This window comes from Apus apus, chromosome 6, assembly GCF_020740795.1.
Source record: "Apus apus isolate bApuApu2 chromosome 6, bApuApu2.pri.cur, whole genome shotgun sequence".
In the NCBI taxonomy this organism is placed as follows: Eukaryota; Metazoa; Chordata; class Aves; order Apodiformes; family Apodidae; genus Apus; species Apus apus.
Genome location: NC_067287.1, coordinates 26,049,127 through 26,072,047, shown reverse-complemented (window position 1 = coordinate 26,072,047; position 22,921 = coordinate 26,049,127). Strand labels below are relative to the sequence as shown.

The following is a 22,921-nucleotide window of genomic DNA, read 5'->3' as shown; positions in this document are numbered from 1 at the left end:
TCACTATTTGGACCAGTACTGTTTAACATTTTCATTAGTGACATGGACAGCGCAATTGAGTGTATCCTCAACAAGTTTGCTGACGGTACCAACCTGTGTGGAGTAGTTGACGTGGTTTGAGATTTTTATTTCAACACTAGTAAATATTGATGATCTTCCTACCATTATATATGCCTGGTATTTAATGGAATATGGATGGATAGCTATGTAGTTCTCATCTTTTTATTGCCATTATGCTTAATATATTTTATAGATCATGTTTAGAAAATGTTTGTAACTAACTCTGGTCTTTGTCTTCCAAAGATAAGCAGGATAAGCACTGAAATAATATCCATGACTCTGCATTCTGTAAAAAATTGATTTATGTCCTCTGTGTATTACTGATCTTTTATAGTGTCTTTAGGACATTATTTAAAAAGAGGAAGTTAGGTCTACCATGGAGGAAGCATTATATTATGGGTTACATGCTGTCCTTGTCCTTTCGTAACTATACTTTTTCTGCTGTATTGTTACATGCATGTTGTTGTTTTTTTGTTTGTTTGTTTCTTTATACAATCTATCAGCTCTCCATTTGAGTTGTAGATGTGTAGTTTTGAAAGCTGGATGTGTAGCTTTCTTGTCCTCTTTTTGGTTATTGGTCTTGGAATGTTTGCTTCTGAAATGCTGCTTGATTTGAAACTGGATAGGTAGAAAAATCCTTTTTTCTGTGCTGAATTCCTTCTTGTACTTGAGCTTATGTTTGCATGTGTGCTCTTAAGCTGCTTTGGCTAGATCTATCCCACAGGAAATACTACATCCACTGAGAACTGGACAGAGTATTGCTCTTGGTGTTCCCCATCTCAAAATGCACAAGGGCAGGTTGGATAATATAATTAACTATGCTAGTTCTGTGCTTTTTGCATACTCTCCTCAGCTGGGAGAAATTCTTTAGATGATGCACAAGAATGGAAAAAGGGGATGACTACTTGCTTTCTGTGACTTAATTGCATTTTTAAAATATAAACTGTCAGGCATAATAGAGCTGAAAGACATACTGTTAGAATTGACCCTACTGCTTAGCACAGAAAGCTCTGAATGATTCCACAGACGTATTTATTTCTCTTTTAATTGTACGGGCTTTTATTTTGTTTTGGTTTTCTTTTTTTGGTTGGTTGGTTGGTTTGGTCTTTTGTTTGTTTTTGTTTTTCTGAGATAAGGTTGTGATATCAGGTGAAATGTTGAGACCAGAAATAAACAAGATCTTAGGATGCATCACATTTTTTTACAGGTATTTCTTTATAAATGATGTTCTGGGGCACACTCTGGCTTGTGATTGAGCTCTTTAATCTCCAAATCTCATAAGTGGTTGCACTGAATGTATAGAGACAGTGCTAATGGACAAGCATGGATTCTTGGTACTCATTCTCAGCTGTGTTGCCGTGGGGCCCGATCTAGTCTGTTCCTTTAGTAAATGTGAAGGTCTACTGGCAGCTCTGACAGAACAGCTGCAATTGATGTTATAGTAGCAACTAGTTGTTGAGTCATTCATTGCTGATAGTTCTAGCTACTGTCCAGTAAATAATTAATTTTGGCTAGTGTCTTGACTGAAGTTTCCACATTCACTTTGGTGACCAGTCCTTCAAAGAGTGTTACACTAACTTTGTACTGATTAATTTTGTCGGGCTTCTGTTACACTGCTGTATATTCAGGCAATATCAGAATGTGAAGTTAAGATTTTAGAACACTGTTGAACAGTAAAAGGAGAGCAAAACAATGTGACCCATATCTTCAGTTTTCTTGTAAGTTCAATAAAACAGAATTGTTTGTATTACTTCAGTATTATGGAAAGGTTGCCCAGGTAATTGCTACTTATTTTATTTATATGTATCATCCTTCGAAGTGTGTAGCAGCATTTCTGTCAAATGCAAAAGAGTTTTCAGCAGAATGCCACATCCAACCATGTAAGAACAAAGGCTGCTTCAGCTTCACCAGCACTATTAAAAACCTACCTTGTATATAAGTAGTTTAGTCCAAAAAAACCCAAACCAACCCAAACAACACAACCCCAAATCCTAAGTATGTTCTACGTTGGAAATGTTCTAAAGACTTACGTATTAAGACTTGACTATTTGAGGAGTCTTATGGATTATATTGGTAATACTAACTGTGTTGTCTAGTGCTTTTTTCGAGCAAGTGTGCAAAAAGTATACTGGTGCAAATAAAAGTAAAGGTTTTGTCTCCTTTTTAACTTTCTGAGCTCTCTAATACAGTTGCTGGAAGTGATAGCAGTGAGTCTAGGAATCCATTCTTGGTCTGTGTGGCTGGCAGTGTTTAGCACTGTGGCAATAGCAATGTGTGGAAATCTTTCTCAGCTTTCTACCACGGACTTTGAGGCTTGATTTTCTTTTTCCTACAGAAGGTAGGCTTTTCTCATTTATTTTTCTTTACTTTAAAAGGGGTGAGAAGTCTCATGGTTGTTTTTTTCCTTTGTCATTATGTGTGAGTTTTAAATTTATTTTTTGGGGGGGAGAGGGGGTGTTGTTGATTTTTTTTTTTTTTTGCGGGTTTTTTCAGAAAAATCTTTTTGAGGTTTTTCTTCCAGTCTTTGACTTGTAAAATTAAATTTTAAATGGCATACTGGATTTTGTGTGTGTGTAACATTGTCCAATCTCAAAACCACTATTGTAAGTCGAATGTTTCTTGCCATTTTAACACTGTGTTTCTTCTTTCTGCTGTAACTTCCTCTTGGAAAAAGAAATCATAATTTGTTTAGGATGAATCAGAAGATTTGTATAGAGAAACGTGGATTTTCTGACTCTGTGTATACACATTGTTTGGATTGTCTGCTGCACCCTGCAGATAGTTTAGTCTTAACCTTTTTCTTATGATAGGAAGGAGAGATCTTCTGGCTCCTTTCAGTACTTGATTATGAGAGGGGGTGTTGATATGTTTATACTTGTGTGGAAAACTTGCATTAAGAAATCTCCAGTATCGTAATGAAGGGATTAGAATTAGTAGATTCAGCAGTTTTAAAGCCTTTTGCAGGACTTGACAGTGGGAAAAGCCTAATTTATGAAAATTAATTTTATTCACTATAAGCTACTAGGGTATTAAAAATGCTTTGCTAATATATTTCATCTAATTCTTGACAGCATGACCTATGAAGTGAACTTGTGGATGACTTCTGTGTTTAGACATAACATTGTGAGCTACATTATAACTAGATTTATTTGTATTTTATTTTAATATCCTGAGGTTATTTTGAATTCAGCATTTGAAATTCTATATGTAGTGGTGTCAACCAGCATAGAGAATTTTTCTAAATTTTTATTTTGTACTTTATTAAATATTAGGGTTGTCCTTGGCCTGATTTAAAGTCCAACTTTTGTCTCACCCCAATCTGCAATAGAAATCAGCAATCAGCTTCTCAATGTTCTGATTTATACGAAGTATATAGAAATTAAGTGTTAGAAATGCTCAGGAATTGTTAAGCCTACATATATAGCTCAAATGTTGGCGGATATTTTTACTTTTAACGAAATGGTTATCATTTGACCTGGTTAAAAACTGTTGCTTTGAATGACATCAAATCATTTTAGCCACTGAGTCACAAATTATATAATTCAGCCTGTTATTCCTCTCCAAATAGATCCATGTGCGATGAAAATTCAGATGCTTTGTTTTAGGATGGACTCAGTTACTTCCTTTATTACTTTATCTTAAAGGCCCAAAGTTAACTTCCCTCATTTATGCTTAGAACCAGCCAATTTGTCTTTTATCAGGCTGCAGTGTGAAAACCCATTTTCCTCATGAAACATTTTAATCTGAAGTCTTGTGTGGCATATGCCCTATTACATTGCTAGAAGTCTTCCTGAAAAGCGTTGATTAAAGTATTCTTGGATGCTAGGCTTAGAATCAAAAAGCACTGATCACGTTCTGAAAATTTTTTACTCAAGTTAGACTACCTGTATTAAAATTAGATTTAATTGTGTTTGTTGACTTTCCTGATGTGTCATACTATTTGAAAAGCTAGAGTTCAACCTTGCCCTAATTTTCCAGCTTTTAAGAAGTTCTTTGTTTTGATGGTCAGAAATCAACCAGTTACTTAGAGTTTTAGGTCTGATTTCACTATTGAGTTGAAGGAGAGGGGAAATTAATGTGAGGGGATACCTTATCAAAGAAACTGCTTTTCTAGTTTCGGGACCATGTTCCCTACCCAAGCAAGCCCTCTGCATACTTTAGAGTTAGTCAAGTGAACTACATGCTGTGATGCAAGTGAACGTGATGAGATCCCATGACCTGTATAAATGCAGTTTAACATGTTTCCTGTGAGTGAAAATGAGAAAGAAGAAGGGAGGGAGGGGAGCAGAAAAAATGGACTGACATCTCTAATTCTGAGGGGTAAAGATGGATTAAGTCCATCACTTGTATAGATTTCAGGACCTTTAAAGAAACAGCTCTGTTTCATTCCAGTGTTCCCCTTCTGCTTATGGAAAGAGATATGTGACACTGTCTAAATGCAGCATTCCTTTACAGTCTGGATGTGGTACCTGGCAGGAATTATTAATAGGTATATGTAAAGCATGTAATTATGTATTGTAGTATTTATAAGCTACTTTTACTGCAGAGATGTGTTGGGAGGTAGGGAGAGTGTGCGGAAACCTCCTAGTGGAATGAAATTTATAACTCTGCAAAAATTATTTCCTTTTGTGGTTTGTAAACATACTCTGATTTGTCACAAGCTGCTCTTTAAGGTATGCTAGGCTGTATAGTTCCTATCAGCAAAACTTTATAAATTGCTTTGGAAATCTAATAGGAAGAAGTTGCCAGCAAGACTTAGACCTGAATGAGCGTTTTGAGGTCTGAAGGAATATAGAAAACAAGTAAAAGCCATGAATTTTTATTTTTTTTTAAGCTTCATTGTAAATCCTTTCATGGTGATGCTTTTTAAATTATATTCAGCTTGAGATAGAGAGCTAAGATTCAAGTCTAATAGTCTCTTCTACAAAAAATGAAACACTTCACAGTTAGCAATCTGAGGACATGAGATGGTAGGCTAATGGGATGTTCCACAAACTTACACATCTGCATAAACTTCTTCAGAGTTCAGTAAACAAACACAACTTGGAAATTATTTTGCTTTTAAATATAGGTGCTAATGAATTAAGACACTTATTGCAATGTGGCTTTTAAACTTGTTGCTGTCACCTACATTTTGAATAGGAACTTTTGTTACTTTGTGGCTCATTTTTTGCTACAGCAAAACAAATACACATCAGTTCTTTCTTGCCGACCTTTGTCTTTAACAAGATGTGAATGTGGTCCAAGTAATTACCGTTTCTGGTGTCACAAATTACATTCCATATGCAGTGTGGTAAACTCAGTACAGCTGCATTAGCAGTAAAAATAGTCATTGTGATACACATTCTATTTTTAGTGTTGTATTCTGTAGTTTATTTGTCTGGCTCACTCATTAGAGAGGTCTTTATACCAAAGAAGATATTTTTGAGGAAAAAAAATAATTGTTCTTTTGGGATGTTAAGAAAAAAAATTTACTCTGAGGCTTGCCAAATTGTTCCACAGCTGTTAGGATGAAATAATGATTTTTTTGTCTGACTAAGGTTATAAATACTAACTTTCTTCTTCCTGCATTTATAATTAATTAGCTGTATTCAGAATTTCTGATTAATTTCTTCAAAATTTTTGTTGAGGGAAAGTACCCATGAAATGCTTACGAACTTCAACATGCAGTTTATATTTGCTTATTAAATGGGTGACCTAATTTTCTGTGAACTAGATGTAACCTAGTCCCCCAGTCATGCCAAAAGAGTGTATGTCTAGAGTAAGAGTTTATACTGGTTTTATATAGCAGAAAAATATTAATCTGAGAGAATTCTTGACTGGAATACCCTTAATCCTGGAAGGAGTTCACTATTGTTAAATTGGAAAAGAGCATACATAGACTTCAAAAATGGGCTTGGAGTGGACAGTAGGTTCTGTTCTGTTTGTTGTTAGCCATGTTTCCTGCTGATTTCCAGATTATACTGAAGGAAATGACAGCACTAGCAATAGCCTTGTGGACACAGATTTAAGTGTTTTGGAAAGGAACGGGGACTGGCTGCAGTGATACTGTAAACTGAGGTAGTATTTTGTCCCCCTTTTTGCCCTTAGGAGGAATATGGCTCTTTGAACTTTATGCAAATTCATTAGACATTACAGTATACACTTGGTTTTAGGTCTGGTTTTCTAACTAATGTTTAATGCTTAGAAATTACATCTGATTATTTTCATAAGAGGACAAGAATTTTTATGTTCTGTGGGAAAAAAATGAGGTAGTGTGCATTGATCAAACCTGTTACAGCTGTATTGTTTTAGTGTTTTTTTTTTTTTAAACTATTGTAGTATCAATTAATCTGTAAAAGTTGTTTTTATGTTAGATTGTTTTTCTCATGTTTAAACAATATTTTGGCAGTTTTGTTACATTTGTAGAAAGGACAGATGAAGGAATTAAAATACCTGACTAGTTGAGAAATGTAATATATGAGTTAGTTGTGTTGCAAAGTTTTCAGTTTTTCTGTTGAGTTCAGGAAAGAATGAGCCTTGATGGCTTCTGATACTAAGATGCAACATCGAAAAGAGGCAGAGATGTTTGTTTCTTGACAAACTGTTGATTACTTGAAGTTTTCTATAGTTTGTGAGTTTGATTCTCAGTTATATAACAAAAATTTAATAAATACAGTACATATGTTTCGTGGTCTACTTTAGAACTGGGTATTGGGAAGACAAAGATCCTGCTTTCAATGGCAACAAGCTGTTTGCACAGAGTATTGGGAGAAACCATAGCCACAGCAGAGAGTATAGTTGGCTGGTACCCTTGTTTGGGTACTGAGCTCTGTACACCTGTTAAAACCAAAAACTTCCAAGACATCATTTGAGTCAAGGAGGCCTTGAGAGTGTGTTAGTTTGTGTTGTGTCTGTCCATGCTGGACAAGGACAATGGGAAAAGGTCATTCTTCCTTCACCGGGAAGCAGAATACAGAGTCTCTCTTCATTTTTCTGTGAGAGAAAGACTATTTCAAACACCAAAAAACAGAAAATTGTCTGTAGTTGCAATTAGGATTCTATTGAAAAACTTGCAATGTTAAGTTAAAGTATTCAAGGATCTATGGTAGAGTATTCTTTGAAGTACTCTTTACACAAAGTAAAGATCTAGCAGATGATTTTTTCTAAAGTGTCATTCCAACAGAATGTTGTAGTCTTGACTCTGGCAATGTCAGGAAAATATTAGAAAATTATTATTTTCTCTGTGTTATTCCACACTTAACTTGGAACTGTTAATATCTAGTCATTACTCAGAATTTTGTGAGCCCTTAATATTCCTTCTGTAGAATGGTGTGTGTTTGGGTTGCGTTTTTTGAAGTATTAAACATTTCCAAGTATTCCTATGAAAGAAATGGAATGTAGATGTTTTTGAAAATATTATGGTATGACATTAGCCATTCATGCTCGTATTTTTGGTTTTTGAAAAAAAACCAACAAACCCCAAAACACTGATGTAGTTACTAGCATATAATGGTTTATGAAGGATGTACTGTAGTCTGAAAGGCTGTGAAGGAATGCAGGAAGAAAGGTGCTCTATTATGTGCCTGAAGCTGGTCAACCCATTTCTTTCTCATTACTCACAGCAGTCAGAGGCAGTCAGCTGTGTGCTGGTGGTGCCAGCAGATTGTGCATGCTCATCTGAACAAAGCCATATACAAGTTTTGAGACAAATATGAACTTGTGTATCATGGCTTTATTTTTGTATGAAGACTGCATAATGTATTACACTGGCAGAAGAGAGCCTGTATCAACTAGTTAATGTGTGCTTCAGACATTGGAAAATTCCAGTGATTAATGAAATTGGTAAATAAATAGCACTGTACCCAAATGATATATTAATAGTATCATAGAATATCTCAAGTTGGAAGGGACCCATAAAGATCACAGAGTCCAACTCCCTGGTGCTTGCAGGACTACCTAAAACTAGATCATATGATCTAAGAGCATCGTCCAGGTATCTCTTGAACTATGACCAGCCTGGTGCTGTGACCACTTCCTTGGGGAGCCTCTTCTAGTGATCGACCCCCCTCTCAGTGAAGAACCTTTTTCTAATGTCCTGTCTGAACCTCCCCTTATGCAGCACCTTCATTCATTTTTTTAATGTAATTTCTTAATACCATTTCATGTGTCAAAGGAGTGTTTACATCTCGGGAAAGAAAGGCTTGTTTGTTTCTGATAATTTGGAAAAACTGTCCTACAAATACAGGGCTCTTATAGTGCTTCCTTTCAAATTTTACTTTTTAGTGATATTTGTGTTGCAACAAGTATACCTTTGTACCTTTATGTCATCAGTTGTTTGGTGCATTTTAACAGAGCCATGCCTTTGCTCAGGCTACCAAACTTTCGATGTTACAAATACCTACGGACTATTTTAATGAGTAAGTAACTTACATTGGCTAGAGAGTTTTATTTTATAATTTTATATATTTAAATACATTTTTAATAGATTTTAAAATTATAGATTTACATATATTTACAAGCATAGATGTGCTTATATGTGTTGTGTTTGTGCTAGTTCTGAGACCACCAAATCCAGAGATACATGGAAGGTCCAGTGCTTGTGAAAAAAATTTTTAGTTTCCAGAGTTGTCTGACCAGTGCTTGTAAGCATTACATGAAAAAATGCAACAAGGAGAACACTATTTTTGTGTTTAGCATCTAATTTGAAAGCTCTCTGTAGTGTCATGGGCATGCTGTGTTTGAATATCTTGTGCCTCAGTTCTACAGAGTTTATGCTGTAAGTTTTACGAATTCAGAATTATTAATGTATTTATGGATGGTAATGATCTACATTTTTTTCCCAAATTGTTCCAACTTTTATTTAAATGTAGTCATTTTGGGGGGTTAACTTGATATCTGGAAAGTACTAAAGCACTAAATGCTTTTATGAAAAATACAAGCCTTAAATATGTTTGTAGCTAAAGTATTTTATTAAGATATGTCATTTTACTGATTTACTAAAACTGATCCAATTTGAATAAATACACATGAAGTAAAATTCTTTTTCAGTGTCATGCATATATGCGTATGCCCTATAGTAGGTAGCATTTGAAAATTTCTTTGTACTGAGTGGAAAGGTAGCCTTTTATATTATGAACTAAAAAAAGGATTCAAGTGTTTGCACTTTTTTTTGTACACTCTGTGAGGTAGAAGTGGAGTTGCAAGTTACAGGTGGACTTGGTACTGCCAAAAAGGGGAAGTCCCACTTGTTTCGCTCTCTGTCCTTTCTACCAGCTGTTTGGTATGAATCCAAAATAATGTGTTGGCTCTAGTATTTGTCCAGTCAAAGAGTAATCTATTTCTGCTTGCTAACTCAGCAGAAATATTATTTTGGCTTTTGGGTTGCATGGGTTTTCTAGTTGTTTAGAAGGCTGAGCAGGCTCAGTGGTGTGTTGGAGCAAAGTGCTAGTGGATGTAGGGGAAGGAGACTACTTACTTTTCTTGGCAGCAACAAGTTATTAGGTGGGCTCAAGCTTTAATGTGTAAGCAGTTTTAAATTGTAAGAACAGAAGCTTGGAAAAAAACAAACAAAAAAACCACCAAAAAAACACGAACACCAGAGAAGCTTGTAGAAGTATTTTTCAAAAAACTCCTTTGGAAAGGACTGTAGATTGTTAGCTCCGAAATAGAAACTTAATTTAAGAGTTTTGTTGCTTCTAATCCACGTAAATGCAAAGATTACATTCATCCAAAATGCATTGATTTTATGCTTGGGTTTTTTGGTTTTTTTTTTCTCAAGATCCTGCAGTTCTTAAATGCCAATAACAGTAATAAATTGCCTTAATTTCTCAAATGTTTTGCTAAAAAAATAAGTGTTTGTAGATCTACCCAGCTGATGCAGTTACAGATACATGTGATTAATTAGTTGATCATGCAGAGTAAAACAGCTAGGAGGTAGGCTGCCCCTTTCACAGCAGCATGTTCCTGAGAATAGGTCAAATTAAAGGATTTGGTATTGGAAACACCTTTAAATTTTAGTGCTCAGCTTCTTGATCTGAGCAGGCGGTATATTTATCCCAGAAGAGCATAGGAAGGAAGAAGGAGGAAGTGTGTACTGGAGCCCCTCCTTTCCTGTGTGACTGGAACTGTTGGCTATGCACAGCCCACTGTGCTTGTAGGTGTATTTCATTCTGAAGAGGCGAGTACAAATGATCTGCTATTTTCAGCATATCATGCAACTTGCTCCCAACTTTGCTCTTCCTCAGCAAATTGAATGTGGTCTGTGTGAACTACTCTGAAAGACTTTCCACTGCCTGTCTTCAGAAATACACAAGCTGAATTCACCTATCACTTTTCATTAAGTAACCTGTTCCAAATCCAGTGTGATGGAGGAGAGGCTCTGTGGCTGCGAGGAAGGATGGCAGTGAAAGGGCTGTGGAAAGCTCCTGTGTGTTGAAGCCCATGAGCCATCATGTTAGAGTATCAGTCTTTGTAACTTCTTGAAAGTTTACAAGTACTCTTGGTGTTTGCATTTCAGTTGTGACAGGAGGGTATTTGTGTCCCAGACTGACAAATGCCATTGAGTATTTAGTTCCTGTCCCTATGAACTTGTGTGTTTTAGCATGCAATGTGACTACTGTATAGTACTTTAAGCAAGAAACTTTTTGGAAAAAAATCTTGAAATTTATTTGTGTGAGTGGCAGTATGGAGACTGACTCACTTGATTTTATTTTTTTTCCCCCACAGTTGTAGTAGCAAACTCCTCTACTGTCTTTATTTTTCATGTGCAAGAAAGGTTTAATTCACAAAGCTATCAAGTGTGCTGGCAGCAGACTTTACAGTAGTTGTTTATAAAACTCAGGTATTGAGCTCTTTAGCCAAGGTCTCTGCAGCTTAGAATCTGAACAGTGTTTCTTAGGAATGCTTTCTTAATCCCATTAATCTTAATCCTTCTGTTCAAAGTCCTTCTTTAACAAGACCCAGCTGTAAACCCTGTCTTCCGTGATTGCTCTAACGTATAGAAATTTCATGGTCGCTTCCCCAGTGGCATGGCTTATTTTCTCTTTTCCTTTTTGCTATGGAACCTGGTTTTGTTACTTTTTCAGGAATGTGTACTTTAAAACATTGATTTTGTGTTAAATATTTACATTTGGTCTTACTCACTACAATTAAACTCTAAATAAAGTCCTTTTAGTATGTATCACTTGGTACTTAGCTGTCTTTTAGATTGCTCTAACTTTTGACTAACAAAACTTTTCTATATTGAGGTTGCTTTCTTGCTTTAAATCCTTTTTTCCAGGGAGTAAAGTCTAGTGTTTTTCCATCCCTCCCTCTCTCTGCTGCCAAGATTTATTTAGAAACTGAAATAATGCAGCTTTTCACAGAATCACAGAATTGCTGGAGTTGGAAGAGAACTCTAGAGATCATCTAGTGCAACTCTCCCACTGAAGTAGGATAATTTAGAGCACTTTACACAGGACTGCATCCAGGCAGGTTTTGATTATCTCCAGAGATGGAGACTCCAAAACCTCCCTGGGCAGCCTGTTCCAGTGCTCGGTCACCCTCACTGTGAAGAAGGTTTTCTTCATATTTAAGTGGAACTTCCTGTGTTCCAACTTGTACCTGTTACCCCTTGTTCTGACACTGGGAACTACTGAGAAGAGCCTGTCTCCGTCTTCCTTTAGATACTTTATATACATTGTATGTATATATAAATTTATACATTTATATACATTATATACATACCCTTTATATACTTATATACACTGATAAGGTCTCCCCTCAGCCTTCTCATCTCCAGGCTAAGGAGTCCCAGTTCTTTCAGCCTTTCCTCATAAGAGAGATGCTGCAATCCCCTTATCATTTTCATCACCTTCCTCTGGACTCTCTCCAATAGCTCCCTGTCTCTCTTGAACTGTGGAGTCCAATATGAACATATGGAGCTCAGTATGAACATACATCTTCAGAGAACATCTTAAGTATACAAAATTAAGTTCATAATTTTTTAAAAATTAGTTTCATGAGGCTTGCAGACTAGAGATTGAGGTCAGTGCTCAGTAGGCAATGCTTAGATTTCCATTGGCAGTCTGTGACAAATTTTGTAGCTTTATATCTCAAATTGCCAATGCTGGCTTGTGTTACTATGTGGACTTCTTGGTTTAAGATAATAAAACCATCCTTCCAGAGAAAGGAAGTGGAATTGAGAGTAGAACCAAATGCCAAGCGTAGTAAGTATTAAAAAGAAAAAGCGCAGGGAGAAATATTATCAGTTTTCTCTGGGTTTTTCTACAGATATTGAAGAGAGATTTTCAGTGCCTTTCTGCTAAAATGGCAAATAAGAATTAAGGTGTATTTTCAGCCTGTATCAGTGATGAACATGCCTCTCTATGTCTGCTAACAGACACTCTCCTTTTCAACAATTTGTGCAGGCTTTGCTAGAGAATAACGGTGGTGGAATTGTTACAGGCTTTGATACCCTGCTCAACCAGGTGTCTCACAGAAGTTCCTTTGTGGATTGAGATCACTTCTGAAATAATGAGAACTTTTTGAGGAGAAAAAACAAGTTCTGAGAGGAGTAGTTCAAGTGGAGGACTTTCTTCAAGGCTTTTTGTGTTTTTCTTGTCTGGGCTTGTCAAAATACAACTTGGATTCTTCCAGTATCAATAAGGAAAAAGGTGAGTTGCAGTTTATGCAGCAGGAAGTTGGATTTCTGTCTTCTTAGTATATGTGAGGTGTATGGGGATCTGAAATTGTGCCTAATCACCTGCAAGACACAAGGGAAGGTTATTCTAAAGTACTTTCTTGAAGCAGTGGTTCTCCTTCAGTTGTGGGATTTATAAACACATTTTTCTACCTACATCTGTATTGTGCAGAATTTGTCTGTACTTTTTCATGCCCTCCATAGTCCCTCCTGAATTTCATTGTGTGGCAAGGGTGCTTTCAGCCTATATGTTTCACATCACTATTTAGTGAGCAGTGTTGGTTTACTGCAAAATGATCCCCTCCTCTTTTATGTCATAGAAGACTGCACCATGCATCCTTAACTTCCAGCTTTTCTTTCATCTTGAATGCTAGTCTCTGTCTAGTGCTGTGCATCAGTCTTTCTCCTAGGCTTGCAAGCCTCTCATCTGTGCAGTCCTTCTGAGCCTCCCACAAGGCACACCTTTCCATGGAAAAACCTCTCCTTACATAGTATTTCTTTTCTAGTAATATCATAGTGCAGTACTGCACACCCATTTTTTTCTTCCATCAGTGACTCCTCATCTGCCTCACACCTCAATAGACACATCCTTCTATGTAGAGGTTGGTGATCAAAAGAGTGATGAGGTTAGAGGGGGTTTTATGTCCCTAGATGCAGTTTGCAAGGAAGTTGGAGGATAAAAGTTGACTGCCAATTCAAATACTTAAATCTGTTCTTACTAGTGGTTTAAAATATAAAACTGGGTAGCCTGTTGTTTAGATATGTTTATTTTTGTTTTAAGTCAGTGTTGTTGCTCTTTTGCTCAGCTTGTTACAAGTGGGTTTGAAGTAAATCAAGTGTCTTCTAATTTGAATATATTTTTTCTTCTTTGGTAATGTTTCAGCCAAATTATTATTTCCCTAGTTGTCCTCTAAAAACTTATTTTCAGGTAGGGTTTCTTAAGGTTATGCTGTTTTGTAATGGCTAACTATAAACAGCAAATGTGTTGACTCGTAAAAGCTAAGAATAAATAAAACTCTGATGTACTTTAAGTGTATCAAACACTAATTTGTGTTTTTTCTGAAAAATACACAGTTGTGTGTTTTGATTTTTTTTTTATATATTTTTGTAAGATTATTACTTTCTGGAAATGGTAGTTCCAGCCATAGTGAAATGCAGCTCTTCACCATGTGTTCTTAATTCTCACCAGAAATCCTAAATCAAATTTCAGCCTGTTGCAGCTGAGGTTAAAGAATATATACCCTGATAGGAAAGTTTCTATAAAGCAACCTGTTTATTTATCATAACTAAAGCACTACTCTTCCATTTTTTTGAACTGGGCTTCATAGACTGTCACTAGATTCTTGCTGAAAGGCATTTGGCAACTACTTCTGAGTTTAGATAGTACCCACATCATACAGATGGCCAGTGTCTGGTGTGGTATCTTAAGTGAGTATTGGCATAATGATTATTTTTAACTTTTGAGAGGATCTCTTGAGTAAAAATTAAGTTTTTGATTGTACTGAAGTATAGAGTAGCTTGGAGTTTTACGAGGAAATACTCTCCTCTGCACTTTCATTTGACCTAAGACCTAAATGGTTTTCTTATACGTCCCTTCTCCTGGTTGATTTTATCTTTCTTATAAACCATCTTCTATAAACACTGTTAGAAAGTCCCAACTTTTACAGGAAGTTGGCTTTATTTTGCTTTTTTATAGCTGAATGACAACCTAGTGTATCTCTGAAAATTAATTTGAATATTTATTCCTGGTGAAAAAAAGACCTTCTCCAGGCATGATTGACTAATCTGTAAAGAAATGTGAATTTTTAGTGACTGGTTGGCAAGTCCTTCTACCCTTCCCCGAGTGCAGGGTGAATCTGAAAGTCCCGCTGTTAGCCTGCTGATTGTTATTACTGGGCCACAGCTACAAGAATATCTGGGTATTTCCTGGGATCTAAGCATAAGGCCAAATACTACAGCAAAATTCGTTGCTATTCTTAGTCTGCTGAAGGAGAAGAGAGACTACGTAGTCGTTTTCTGGAGTGGATGAAGTTGCAAGAGATAAGCAAGGTCATAAAAATTAGTTTTCATATTGCCTTCTATTTCTTTTCTGGATTGAAGATCTGCAAGGCAATGTGGTAGATGAGGTACCTGTGGAGCTGTCATTCAGGGAGTGACCAGAATGCCATAAATGCACAGCACCTCTGCACAGGCTAGTCTCACCTGCTTCTATTACATGATTAAATTAGTGCTTATTTTAGTGTTAGTAGTAAAGTGATTTCCTTCAAATGCAGCTGCCAAGTGCTTTTCAGTGCCCATTAAATTTAACTATGGATGCATACAAAGCCATTCTTTCATGCTATGTCTGTCCCATTTATTGTTTGAGACATCCTTTGCTACCGAGCACATGTTCCTTCGTGCACTTTCTTGCATCTTGGTTCAGTCGTGTGCTGATCCTGAATTAAGAAGTTTCCTATTTGCTACCTTTCCTTACCAATTGCACTGACATATAAGTACCTTTTTTTGCATTGTCTGCAAATAGAATATTCAATGCAACCTGTATTTTGAATAGCAAAGACAGGGTTGAAACTGTATACTGCCTGAGGTAGAGGGAAGAAAGTAGATCTACATCACAAAAAGATGTTTTGCTCATGTCTCGTTTTGAATGCTTCTGTTGAATGCAGTTGTGTGGCTCTCCTACAGAATCAGCCTTGTTTATGTTGTGTGTTGTTGCTTGGTTTTGTTTTTTTTTTCTTCTTCTTCTATTATAATTCAGTTAACGTTAGCAGCTATGGAGGAAAGAGAGAGCCAAATGAGACAGAGCAGGATTGGGTGCCTTCTTAGTTGAAAACTGTTAGGTGTTTTGGTTCATCGTTTGGACAGTTGCCAGTAGTATGTCTGAAAATGTCCTCATTGCAAAAAAGAATCCTGTAGCTGGTCTTTAAAAATATTATGCATGTTTCTGTGGGGTTTTTGTCAGATTTTATGATCTGTTGTTACATGCAGAATGTTGCTGAAGGTACAGTTATGGATGTAGGCACTTCTTGTTCCATCTTCCCGATCTGTGAGCAATTTGCCTTATATTCCTTGCCTTGGCCCTTATCTGTAAAATGGAAAAAGCAAATCTTCCATTCTTTGTTCTTCCAAAGTGTCTGGTGTAGTTTTGATTATAAATATGTACAAAGATCTTAAATGCTTGCATTTTTACTTGAATCATTAAGCCCCTGGGAATTTTCAGTAAAGGTTCAGACGTTCAAGTTCTTAATTATCTTTTTAAAAAGTTTTTTATAAGCTTTAGTGGAGCTTCTTGTCAACTGATGGGTATATGTGGGTCTAACCATGTCATGAGGAGTTGTACACTTGTGGATCTCTCATCAACTTCCTTTGTGTAATCTGGGGATAAAAGGTTTGCCTACACTGCCCTTAGTGTTCTCATATCATTTGAACCTGTATATTAGGATAGTAACTGTAACTGAATTGAATATTGTTCTTCGGGAATTGAGTTGCCTGCTGTGATCAGGAATGTTTGTCTTCTCTCTACACTGCTGCACATCTCCTTCCTCTGCCCCAGTCACAATTAAGGAAATATTTAAGGGTGTTATATTTTCCTGAAACATGTGACCATAGGTAGAAAGCAGATCAGTGAATGTAATTATTTCAGACAACACCTACATTTTATGAACTGCTTGAAAAATATTTTAACCAAGGTGACTTTTGTTTTTATGATTGCTGACTAAAGAGTTTTTTAGAGCTGTCTTCAGGTTGTCTTCATAAATAATCTGCTGTGAGACATGATATAATCTAGGATGCTCTTTTTATGGGAATTAATCTAATGTCCACTTGGATAGTCTGGCTGGAACTTTGGTCCAGGAAATGGGAGACAATGATGGATGAAGCCTCTTCTTTTCAAGGCAACTTCTGTTTGGCTAGATGTGAGACAGGCACTGAAATATATTTGAGGGCATAAAAGTTTTACTCTTTGCCTTTTCAGCAGCGCAAATTTTCGAGGCAATTAGATACATTCTTCAGTAGATGTTTCAGTAATTTTGGTGTGTCCCCTCACTTACAGGAAGAAAGATCTTTTAAATGTGTTTTGATATGCAAGGGGTCACCCTATGGAGACTTAAGTTTTCAGGCTGCAATTATGGAAAGCTAGAGTCAATAGTAATAATAATACAAAGACAACTTAAGTGATACTGAGAAACTAACCATGTTGAATATAGGGTAGACTTCTGCTGGATCCACTTTGCATTTTACCTTTTTCTTCAAGCTTTTAAACAGAAAACAGATGGGTATTTTGTGCACGGTTTTGTGATGGCATCTCAAGTATTTACCATTGTTTGTTAGAAATCAGGATGATAATGTAAACATTCTAGTCTCTTCAGTTTGTTTATTTCAGGAAATTGTGGGTGCTTGTGTCACTTCACAGGGGGAGAGGACTAGTTTTGATTAAACACCCAGGGAGTTGGTAGCTGCAGTGGATATTAATATGGAAAATTATTTCTTCATGCTAGCCAAAAAGAGCTTTATTCTTGGATATCCATATTGCCTGTGAAGAGTACTGTGTTGTCGTGTCCCTACTTAACACGCTGTGTGCTTAATTCTACAGAGTTGGTGTTCAATCTGTGGAAGGCATAGGAACAACTGTAGTATGTTTGACTTTCCCTGTTAGAATATCTGGGAGTAGTTGTTGAACTCTTGTTATAATCTGAAAGGCGTCACAGTTCTCTCATGAACTGCACCGAGTTTTAAAAATCCTGTATTTACTGTATACAGCACTGATGTATTTTGGGGGATTTCAAGAACAGTAAGACAGTTTGCTTTGATGTTACCATCTGATACCTTATATCTGATACTTCTTTTCTTCTTCTGAAATTTATGTAAGTTGTGTTCACTTGTGTTGCTATATTCATATCACAAACATAGATACAGTAAAGAAAAATATTTTTAAGAGCTTAGTGAAGAATTTGTTCTTTGACTGGGCTTAAAATACAAACAGCTAGAGGCAAAGGCAGGTTCTTGTACAGGCATGTGCTTAGGTTTAGGTGTAGTGTTAAAAATCATGCTGCTTGTCTGAATAACTGTTACTTTCAGCAGTTTTTCATTGATCTTTTATTGAAACTCTGGCCTGTCCGCAATTTAAAACATGCATTTTGAGACACAAAAATTTCTGTGATAAGATACATTCTTGCATGTCACACAGATCGGTGAGTAAGGGAGGGAATATTGTGGGCTGTCCAGTTTTTTATCTCCCAGATAAACTTGAGAGTAAGGTCTTACAGCGAGGATGCCTGGCTTTCATACTTGCTGGATTTCTGCAGTCCAGACCAGCTGCCTGATGTAAAGACTTGAAAATGAAATATTCTCAAGCTGCATATTGCTTTTAAAACTTTTTTATGCATTCTGTAATTGTTTGTCTTTCTTTTCCCTGTTGCTTTGAACAAGCCTTGTACGTTTCATATTCTGCTCTTGAATTGCCGCTAATTAGTTTATTTTAAGAGATCAGAAAAAATTTTTTTTACTGTGAGAGTGACAGAGCACTGGAACAGGCTGCCCAGAGAGGTTGTGGAGTCTTCTTCACTGGAGACATTCAAAACCCGCCTGGACGCCGTCCTGTGTGATGTACTCTAGGTGACCCTGTTCTGGCAGGGGGGTTGGACTAGATGATCTTTCGAGGTCCCTTCCAACCCCTAGGATTCTATGATTCTATGATCAGTAAGGAATTAAACAAAGTCAATTTTCCAAAGTAATGCTGAGTCCCTTGCTTCCTTGAATGTTGGAATGCAGTTGAGTTTAACAGGACAGATCAATTGAACTGTAGCAGATAATGTGTTGATGTAAAGAAAACATCCTAAATGTGTTGGGGAGGGAGGAAAAGAAGAGCAGGAAACAGGTAGTAGTCTTGAATCAAAGGTTGTCACATTCTGTAGTAATCCAATGACTCAGTATTCAAATATAATAGTAAGTATGAAAGCTTTATACACCTTAATTGTCAGGTGTGCAAGGAATAGATTAAATTTTTGCATTTTAAAGCTGTATTGCATAAATAGGTTTACTTGTTTAGCTGGTGCAAAAGAATGCACAGATATAATTTATTTTTTTAATTGTATCATTTGTATGTATTTGTATAATATATACATGCAGAATTATGACTATTAAGACTATCATCTGAGTAATTCCAGAAACATATGAGGTTATTGGATGTAGATACATTTATTTACATTTATTTCTATTTATTTACATTTATTGAATGGGCTGAAACTTGATCTTTTATCAGACATTCAGTGGGTTTTCACTATGTTGTGTGACTGCAAGCCTGGAAAACTGTTGTCTGAAGCATGGTTTCAAAAAGTAAAAAAACCTCAAAGTTGGCTCAAAGTAGTATATTGAGGGAGACTTTCACTTGACAGAAGATTGTTATTTGGAATGTTTTGAAGGGGATTTTTTTGGCTGGCAGATTTGTACCTCAGTTTCTGAATTTGAGAGGCCTTGAAATGTCTGTGTTGTAGGAACCTTGGGATGTATTCAGCTAGTACCTGTGCAGTTTGAAACTAAAAGAAAACAAATCCTCTTTTGTTCAGGTTTTAATCTAGATTACTGTTAACATAAACAGGGTTATCTGACATTGGATAATGCAGAAAGGATTTCCCACAACTTTTGAATCCCCCTCCAAATCTCTTTCAGGAGTAGTAAATTTCAGAATATTTCATACATATTAAGGAGAAACATGGAAATACTAAAGCAAATTATCTTGTACTATATCATTGGCTTAATGTGCTGCAGTATTAAGTTCAAAGTAGAAATGTTAGTGTCAGTTATAGCATAAGTATTTCTTATTTTTTACTGAAAAACATGCTGAATTTGATTAGTCCCAATCATGTGGACAAGAGTATTATTATGAACAAACTATTTATAAGCTTAAACTACCTTTATTTTATTTACCAGAACTTCAAGAAAATGTGTAGAAATGTGGATGTGAGCTTTGGCTGTCAGTTTTGTGAAAGAATTTCAGGCTTTTTTCCTGTATGAATAACATTATTTTAGGCAGTCAGGTGAACAAGTATTAGAGGGGAAAACCTGCTAGAATCTTACTTTATGTGCACACTATACTTATGTGCTTGTATGGTATACTACTGTAGTGTTCTCTCATATGCAACTTATTAAACAGAAATGGATGCTGGCATGATGACACATTTGTGATCACAAATGGAGTAACAACTCTGATTTGCAAACCAGCTCGAAACAGAGTATACTATAAAATTCCTTTTGCTTTTTGAGACTAGATTTTAAAGTGCAGAAATTGTTTGTTTTACAGATTGTGTTTTGAATGCTTGTGTATTGTCTCTTCCATCACTATAATTGATTTTTATCAAATTCCAGAGTTGTTTTTAGGGGGAAAATTCTTAGTTTGTTAACAAGCATGAGCTTGTACAAGCTTCTACTTAATAAGAAAGGTTGAGGATGAAAACATCAATTGCCTGAAAGAAAGATGGTTTGTTTTCATTTTGGGGTTTTATGCTGTCAGTTGCCTTTGAACATATTTAGGCACCTCTAGCTCAAAATGCTTACTACAGTGCTTCTGAAATTGTAGTGAATAAACAAATTCTTATTGCTGACCCTTTAAGCACATTGGTGTTTCCAGTTAGAATTCTATTTTTGTTTCTCTAATAATTTTTCCATCATTAATTGTGGTGTAGACAAAACCTGCAGTCTGATTTTTTTTTTATGACTACTTTTTTTCATGCAGAGTGTTCTCGTTATAAGGAACTATTATTAATATAATAAAAATTCCTCTTCTCTTGAACTGTGTTGATTTAAGGTAGGAACTACCATCTCAAAGTGCAAGTCTGCAGAATGGCATCTTGGCAAAAGGCATCTTAAGGACACTTGATGATAACTTACCTCTGTCCCAAACCTCTTGCTTTCTGATGACAGCCATTAGTTTCAGAATTCTGTGATGGTGTCTTTTCTTGAAAATGACAAAGTGGTGTATTTGCACCATTGCTCTTGGGCTTTTAATCTTTTCTCATGTGTTTTGACATCATATCATCTCGTGCTTGGCTCTAGTAAAAGATAGAATGGCTAGCACAAGAATCAGCTTAAAAGAGTTAATGTTAGAATACTGTTCTTCATGCATTTAAAAGTGAACAAACCTAATCAACTGTTTTGAAAACTAGACAATTGACTTAGAGCAATTATGGGTCTGTCTGTTTATATAGCACTTCAAACAGATAAAGTTGACTGTTGCAGTCCATAGCGAAGTGAAATAGTACACATACCACATTTTAGTGCATGTAGCCTTACTTGCATATGGAAGAATATACCATGTTTGTTTTTTCTAGGTATGATGCTTCTTATTTTCATTAAATTTGTTATGTCATACACTTGAACAGAATAGAAGGTGAAGTATTGAAAAATAACTTGAATCTTAAAATTACTTTGGAACTGCACCTGGTATGAGCTAAGCAGAAGCAACAGCTACTTAAACTCTGCTACACTGCAAATGCTTTAGGAATTTATGATGTTTTATGCTTTATGATGTTGCACTAGAACAGTTACTCCTTTTCCATTTCTTAGATTTCATTTAGTTCTAAATTACTCCTTTAAAAAAAAAAATCCACATACAGAGAAAAACCCAGCCTTCCAACCCTTAAACATACGACATTTTTCTTTCTTGTTATTAAAACAAAAGGTTATATGATTAGAAAGGTGTGGTAGCTCCCAGTTAAGTCATGATTTGCTAAAGCATGGTGCGTGTTTGCTGTAATCAATAACAGTGAGAGAGAAAATGGCTGTAAAAAGAAAAATTTTAAGCTTTTCAATTGGAATGTGCCCTCCTTTAGAGTTGTTACTGTTCTGGGTTCTTATGCCAGAAAGCTCAGATACTGTTATTTGAGCATTTTGTCTCTGCCATAATTTATTGAATTAATCCTTAAATTAATATCCTTTGGGATATCTCCTTCCAGTAGGGAAGCTTGTGCTAAGAGAGATGCCTGTTAAAGAACTAGCAAGTTAATATTAGCTTTTTTTTTAAAGTGAGATGCTATCCTCTGCGTGCCTTTTGCAAGCAAATGTTGACAGGCTTATAGGCAGTGCAGCTCATGTTAGGAGGCTTGGGTGGGGACTACAAGGAGCTGGCAAATACTACAGGATTTAGTGCCAGACCTGCTGACACAACAGTACTTTACTTATGAAAGTTTTCTTTAGGCTGCTAATTTTGTCTTCAGTATAACTCGAATTAAAGCAGTGGCTCTGATGCCAAGTTAAAATAGCTGAAGCAATAGTTTGAGAAATTGAGAATGCTGGTTTCTTTCCACAGCTTAGATCCTCAGAAATGTTAGCAAGAAGAACAAGCTCCTCGTTGTGAAAGGATGAGTTAAGAATAGTGCCATAGAATGAAATCACTACAAAACAAGCCCCATCGAACAGTAGATTAAGTAGCAAAACAGCTTAAAGAGGGAAAGGCTAGCAGTATAAAGTATCTGTAAATACTGAGCTCTGTCTGTTTTATGTAACATTTTCCATTTATTTGATTTGCCAGTGCATAGTCATAGTTCCTAAGGCACACTTTGAATAGCTTCCTGTAGCCATCAAATAAAAATTCTTCACTCCAAGTGTAACTAGACATGGAGAAATGCTATGTTGTCAAACGCGAACACTGTTAACAGCAGTTTGACCGTGTCACCTTAAGGATAATGTGTTTTGTCTTTAGTTTACAAGATTCAGGTCCATGTAAAAGCCTAGAGGGTAATAAAGTGAAGCTTTGAAGGTCATGAAAGTGGAACCCCCACCTTCTGTTTGTTTTGCAGAAGTTCAGGCAGAGAATGAGTTGCTGCTGCCCTGCTGTCTCCATTTCTGTGGGAGGGCTTTCAGGTGACATCATGGAGAGGAATCTTGCAGGGGGATGCATGCCTGACTTGTAGAACATAAAACTGTGCAGTCTTGGTGGAGAAATGCAGCTCTATTACATAAGCATATTGGCATTTTTTGGATTTCAGCATCACTCTTAGATTTTTTAAGAACTTCCTTCCCTTCCCTGGAGTGCTACAAGTACTTAGCAGGACAAGTGTTGGAAAAAAATGAGATTCAGATAGTGAACTTAATCTGTTCAATGTTTGCTCCATGCTGCATGTCATGCCAAGTTAGCTTTAATATTACTGCCCCTTCTAGGGTAAGCAGCTGCATTGTGCTCTTCCACAGAAGTAGAGTCTTTGTAGGCGA

The 22,921-nt window shown here is 36.3% G+C and overlaps 1 protein-coding gene across 7 annotated transcripts in view; it reads left to right on the top strand.

Moving 5' to 3' along the window:
• The window catches only part of RAPH1 (Ras association (RalGDS/AF-6) and pleckstrin homology domains 1), a 209,885-nt gene that overhangs the window by 130,005 nt on the left and 56,959 nt on the right, over positions 1–22,921 (top strand). Inside the window, exon 1 of one of the 7 annotated variants that reach the window (XM_051623050.1) lies at positions 8,382–8,459. The exons of the other annotated variants lie outside the window; for them this stretch is intronic. The gene's annotated coding sequence lies outside the window, so the exon portion shown is untranslated. Of the gene's footprint in view, positions 1–8,381; positions 8,460–22,921 lie in introns of those variants that run through there. 7 annotated transcript variants of the gene reach the window in all.